At 53.9% G+C, this 6,386-nt stretch overlaps 1 long non-coding RNA gene across 2 annotated transcripts; it reads right to left on the bottom strand.

The window, feature by feature from the left end:
* Positions 1-2,095: 2,095 nt before the first annotated feature.
* On the bottom strand, positions 2,096-4,717 carry LOC125122035 (uncharacterized). Of its 2 annotated transcripts, none has more exons than XR_007133685.1 (3): positions 4,602-4,717; positions 2,958-3,045; positions 2,096-2,358 (listed from the first exon to the last, which is right to left on the bottom strand). It is a non-coding gene; the product is annotated as an uncharacterized LOC125122035 (long non-coding RNA). The 2 variants fall into 2 exon arrangements; XR_007133686.1 differs by having other exon boundaries at positions 2,967-3,045.
* Positions 4,718-6,386: the final 1,669 nt, after the last annotated feature.

Raw genomic sequence — 6,386 nt, 5'->3', positions numbered from 1 at the left:
AAATATAACTTAAGCAGAGGAGGTCTATTCTGGTTGATGTTGGAGATGGGAGGTCTCCTGCCTTGACCTCTTTTCCAAGGTAATTCCAAGGCCCATCCCTAGAATACCAGACTCAAGGGAGGCCAGTATGAAAGCCCGTGACTGAGGTCCATCCCTTTGGTTTCCATCCAGGAAAGCAGGGCTCTGAGGGATGAGGGGGACAAAGCTTTGGGGACTAGGTGGGAGGTGGTTGAAGCAGCCATCCTGGAGGAGGGGGTGTGGGAAGGGCAGAGGTGGGGCTGGGCCCAAGATCAGAGCAAGATTTGGGAGAGGGTGTTTGGAGAGTGTGACTTGCCTGTAGCTCCATTCATTCTGCATTTATCATTCATTCACTCAGCAAACATTAATGAAGCACCTGCTCTGTGCCAGGCACTGGGGAGATAGTGATCTCTTCCCACAGGGAGCTCATAGCCCAATGTAGGAGATGGGCATTAATGAAATCTCCCTCAGAAATGTCCATTTGGGACTGACAAGTATGAGGTAATTTGGGGGCCTGTAATGGGGCAGGGGGGTTGACATGATTGGGTAGGTCAGGAGTTTGGAAGAGAACCAATCTGAGAACTGAGAACTGGAGAGTGAGCTGAGGCTCAGTAGATGAGAAAGGGAGGAACAAATGTGTCAGCAAATGGGCACAGCATGTGCAAAGGCCCTGTGGTGGGACAGAGCAGAGTGAGTAAAGTGAATCTAAAAGACCATGTAGTTGGAGCTGTGAGGTGAGTTGGATGTGGGGAGTGAGGAAGGCTTAGAGCTGGGCTGCACAGGCTCCATGGGGAGAGTAGCCTGGTCTTACACTGGGGGCATGGGGAGCCTTGGGAGCCTGAGCAGGGAGACAGTGCCTACCTCTGCCTTCCCGCCTGACTCCCGCCTGGCTCGGCCTCTTTTGTGAACTCCCTCCTCGAGTCTCTACCACAGAGCAACTTCTGAAGGTGCCAGGGGTTGAGCCTACTTAGCAGATGAAGAAACTGAGTCTCTGGATCTTCTCATGGCCCCACCCACTTCCTCCTGCCCAGAGAAAAGAGGAACAGGGAACAGACACCCCATGGTCAGCTGGGAAGAGTCTGGGCTGGGAATGGGGAGGGTGGGGCCCTCGGAGGTCCACGCCTGGGATGGGCAGGGGCCCTGCTTCCGTTTAACCACAGCCCTGTGACATATCCCAAAAGGGAAGCAGAGGCTGCCTCTCTTCGTCCCCTGTACCCTAGGGAGGGGGCTAGGGATGCCCGGGGTGGGGGGGGGGGCAGGAGCTCGGGGGGAGTCCTCCGTCTCTTCCCCCAGACTGTGAGTCTGGCTTCTTGGAGGACTTCAGGGTCAGCTTAACCTAGCTGGGTGACCTCAGTCAAATCTTGTCACCTTGGCTTCCTCCTCTGTAAATAGACGATCAGAACCTCTCCCCAGGCTATTCTCAGGTTTAGCACACACTGGGGACTCGTGAATGGCTGCCCCAATGGTTAGTAAATCAGCTAAAGGTGTTTTTTTCTTCTGGAAAGACGTAGCCAATTAGACAAAGAACCCATGTATTTGACTTTCAACAGATATATGTTGAACACTATGTTCCAGGCATTGTCCTGGGTATTGCTGAGATAGCAACGAATAGACCAGATGCAAATGCCTGCCAATGCCCTGCCTGGTCTGTGGCAGACATCAATAATCAATCATATTCTCACTGAAATCAGAATTTTCCCCAGAACTCTATACTGTTTGGGGGATGGCACTAGAGGGGGACCAACCTGTCATTCTCAGAGAGGGGCAGCAAATGGGGACTTGGAAGATCCCAGTGAGAATTCCCCTTGGTGGTTTATGCCATTTCAGTCTATTTCAACAAATATATATTGTGCACCTGCTGTGTGGAAGGTGCTGGGCACACAGCAGGTGACCAGGTTGGGCACAGTGCTTGCCCTCATGAAGCTGGCATGCTGGTGATGGAGACAGACAGACAAGTAAACAAATCAGTAGATACTTCCAGACACGGATAGGTGCTGCAAAAACATAACCAGAGGGGTGCAGTGGAGGGTGCGGGGCAGGCATCTGGGGTGGCGCAGGTGGGCAGCGGGCTCTGGGAGGAGGTTGGCATTTATTGACAACTAATTAATGAGATGCATCCACCAAAGGAAACTATAGGGAAACAGGGCTATAGGTGGAGGGAACAGCAAGGGCAAAGGCTTGGAGGTGAGAATCAGGTTGACCTATTTAAGAAGCTTGGAATTCCTGGGGTGCATGAGTGATGGGGAGAGAAGTAGGATATGGGCTTAAAAGGGGAAGGGGCCAGAAGTCCAGATCTTGGAGGTCAGGGTCAGGCATCTGGTCAGGCATATCCTTCAGTCCCTGGAGGATTAAAGCAGGGGAGTGACTTAGGTGGGGTAATATTTTTGATCTCTCCAGCTGCCATGTGGAAAGGTTGTGTAGGGGACAAGGGTGAAGCAGGGAGACCAGGTTGGAAACAACTGCAGATGTCCAGGCAAGCGATAATGGTGGCTTGGACTAGGATGATGGCAGTGAACACAGGGCTAGTTGGCCAGGGCTGGCGGGAGGCCCAGGGCTCTGCATTTGGTTTCATTTTTCCTTTTTACACAATCCACTCGGGGCTCTGGGTCACTGGACTTTCCCTAGCACTGCCGGTAGAGTCCACAGCAGGCTGGTGATCTGGCCTTTCCTCCTTCTGGCCCCCTCCCTGCTGTCCTGGACCTCAACTCTTCTTCTCCAAAGACAAGCCCAGCCCAGTTACTCTGTAATTGTCTTTTCCAGAGCTCAGACTTTGTGGTCCCCTCAATATGCTGGGGGCAGGGGGCTGAGAGTCTGATCTGACAGGGTCCCTGATCATAGAGAAATATCCAGAGATGGATTGCTAGAGGGCAGCCTCTTTCTTGGGAAAGTTCCCCTCTGATCCTGACTGTTGCTGAAATAAGGCAGCAGATAACACGTACTCTCCTTACTTATTCAGGCCTCAGGTGCTTGGATTGGCAGTGGTTCGAGAGTGGTGTTGAGCAGGGTTCTGAGACTGCATCTGGGCTCCTAGGAGGGAGAATCATAATTGATTAGCAATGCCTTGTGGGCCCAGGATATGTTCATAAGGCTCATGTTGGCCTAGTCTTTGTGCGTCCAGTGTGCAGTGGGTCCTCAGGCCTGCCCTTTCCCATTGTGGCCCTAAATCTTCAAGTACAATAGATGCTGTTTGGGAAGTTCCCTTGTGGCCCAGTGGGTTATCGGTCTGGTGTTGTCTCTGCAGCAGCTTCAGTGGCTGCTGTTGCACAGCTTCAGTCTTTGGCCCAGGAACTTCCACAGGCTGTACCAAAAAAAAAAAAAAAACTGTTTGAAAATACCTTGTGGACTTGCTTTCATTGTCTGTAAAATGGGGACTTGCTTTCATTATCTATAAAATGGGAATGATGACAACAATGCCCCAACCCTGTTCCCCAGTAGTGACTGGAAACAGAGGCCCTGAGAGCTGCATTGTCCAAAGTCACGCAGCTGAGAGATGGCAGAGCTGAGATTTGAACTCAGGGCCCCTGAGCCAGGGAGGGCAGGCGGAACAGTTGGGCTGGGGAGAGGAAGATGCTGCCCGGCTCTCCCTGTGACCCTGGCCCCCACTTCTCCTTTCTGCCCAGTGTACTCAGCACACAGGAAGCCTGGCTGGGGCCTCCCTTGCCCATCCTGTCTGCAGCCGGGTGGACATGGGGTCCTGGCGTCACCCGCCGCCACCCCAGGCCTCCCACTTCCTGTCTTGTGCAAGATGAGGCGTCCCCTGCGTGGAATGGGCAAGCGGCTCTGGCGGATGGGTGGACGGGTGAGTGGGGCCTCTTGGGCAGGGTCACTGCCCGCAGTTACCGCCAGCAGGCCTGGCCTAGCCCCCACCCCTTCCTCCTCCTTCTCCTCCTCTGTTTCCCCAAAGTACAGACGGCCTTGAGCAAGGGCCTGGGGGACCTGGGAAATGTGGGGAAGCCACCCAGCCAACATCTGGTCCCAACCGAGCAGGCCTGGGCTTGGGCTGTTATACGGAGGGTCCCAAACAACCTTGATAACTGTAGTAATAATGGCTTCATTTATTCAGTACTTGTGACATAGGCAGCATCTTATTGAAATGCAAACATATATATAAGCACCTACTATGACTTGCATGTGCCGTTCTAAGTCTTTTATATCTAGTGTCCCATTGAGTCCCCACAAAAACCTCATGAGGTTGTTCTGTTTTTTTAAATGATCCCTTTCTTCACATGAGGAAACTGAGGCTCTGAGAGGTGGAGGAACGTGCTCACAATCATGCAGCTCAGCCACATCCCACTGAAGGACCTTGTCTGTATCCTGGGGCCAGCACTGTTCTGGAAGTTGGGGAGCCCAGAAGGGAGGTGCAGTTGGCCGCTCTCCACCCCAGGAGCTCATGGCATGTGGGTGGCCTCTGTGGGACTCAGTTTTCCCACCTGTGCCAGCTCTGGTTTCTCAGGCTTATGTTTGTGGGTCAGAGAGTCTGGGGCAGTGCCAGGGTCGGCAGTGTGGAGGGGAGAGAGGATAGAGGACACTTCTGGGATGGTCACAGTCCCGGGTACTCACAGTGCCCGCCTGGGAGGTCATACCTGTGGCCGCTGTCCTGAGTCTCTCTGCCCGAGGGCTTCCTCTGGCTGCAGGAGAGTGAGAGCCTCCCCAGCAGAGGGGGAACTGATGTGTAAAAACCCAGCTTCCTCACCCTGGGGTGGGGCAACACTAAGGCAGCTCTGCCCCTTCTCCCCCAGGTTCCTGGGGGCTGAGCCCACAGAAGCAATCTACTCATCCCCTTCCTTGCCTCACTTCCTCACTCCCTAGTGATGTTTCTGGGATCGTCTCCTAAATAAACGGCCTGCACCCAAACCCTTGTGTTGGGCCGACTTCACCCTCCTAAGCCAGCAGCTGTACCGGTCTGAGGTTAAGAAGTCTGGAATCAGACAGGCCTAGGTTTGAATCCTGGCACTGCCACTGACCTTGCCTGTGACCCTGGGAACCTTCCCCCTCTCTCGGAACTTCAGTTCCTTCATCTATGAAACAGGAACTAAGGACCAGAGAACCAAATGATGACAACAGGGATGGGGGAGTGTGAAATGATGAGGACCAGCCACGGGGCCCACAGGTGATGCTGGGTACCATCTCTGAAGGCTTCTAGGTGGGATGAATAGGAGCTGGGTGGTGGTGTAGACAGGGCAAGAGGGAAAAGGAAACAGCCTGGACAGAGGTGTGGAGGAAGAGCTGGCTGAGAGTCCTCCTCAGCCCTGTTTGGCTGGCAGGGGATGTAGATGTGGGGGAAGGACAGACAATTCTGCTGCCTCTGGGGATTCCAGGGAGCCAGGGGGATGCTTAGAGTACAGCAAAGAAGAATGAGTTCCTTCACTGGGGGTGAGAGGTTGGGGGGGGGGTCAAGGGAGCTGTATCTGCAGGGCTTTCGCCAGGGAGACAGCATCTCGTTCCTGGGGTCCCAGATGCTAGGGCCACCTGTCCATGGGGTCTCTTCACTGATTCTGTGCTTGAGGGGTGTAGGGGATGAGATGTTTCTTGCACCATGGGTTGGGCCTTGTGCCCAGAAGGGCCCCCCTGCTCTCACCACAAACGTGGGGTCTTCCTTGCTGCAGTGATTAATGGTGACTGCGGCTCCCTGGCTCCCCAGGCTCCAGACCTGGGTTTCCTTCTCCTGCCCCATGACTAGTCTACACGAGCTGCCAGATCTGCAGGGGGCCACCTCCACTACCCCACCCTGGTCCAGCACCACTTTCTTCCGAGAGACCTTTGTGGTTACCTCTTTGTTGGACTTCCTGCCTCTGTTCTTGCCTCCTAAGGCAGAGAGAGTCCCTTAGAACTCAAGACAGAGCCTATCCCTCCTCTGCTCAGAACCCTCCATGGCTCCCACTGCTCTCAGAGGAGATGCCAAAGTCCTTAGAGCAGCCACAAGGCTCTGGGGGATCACCCCTCACCCCTGCCACTTCCAAGACCTCTCTAACCTCACTCCCTCTTCTACCCTGGCTCACTCGCTCTCCCACATTTTCTGCTCAGCTGTAGCCACACTGACCTCCCTGTGCCACAAACACACTAACACAAAACTCCTAATTGTGCTGCCTCAGGGCCTTTGCACTTGCTCTTCCATCTGGAATAGAGAACCCTCTTCCTTCAGCTCTCCCTGCGGCTCTTCTCACAGTCATCCCTTAGAGAGGCCCTCCCCGGCTAGCCCCTCATTTCTGTCACCTCATGCTGTTTCATTTTCTCCCTAGGACTTAGGGCTTATTCTGGAAGACTACCCAGCTTGTTTATTCCATTTCTTGTCTGTCTTCTTCCACTGGCATGTCACCATCATTTGGGGGGAGTCATGTCTGTATTGTTCATTGCTATACTCAGCTTTC

Source organism: Phacochoerus africanus, chromosome 3, assembly GCF_016906955.1.
Source record: "Phacochoerus africanus isolate WHEZ1 chromosome 3, ROS_Pafr_v1, whole genome shotgun sequence".
Lineage (NCBI taxonomy): Eukaryota > Metazoa > Chordata > Mammalia > Artiodactyla > Suidae > Phacochoerus > Phacochoerus africanus.
Note: the sequence above shows the minus strand (reverse complement) of the source record. Positions and strands in the feature narration are given on the sequence as shown.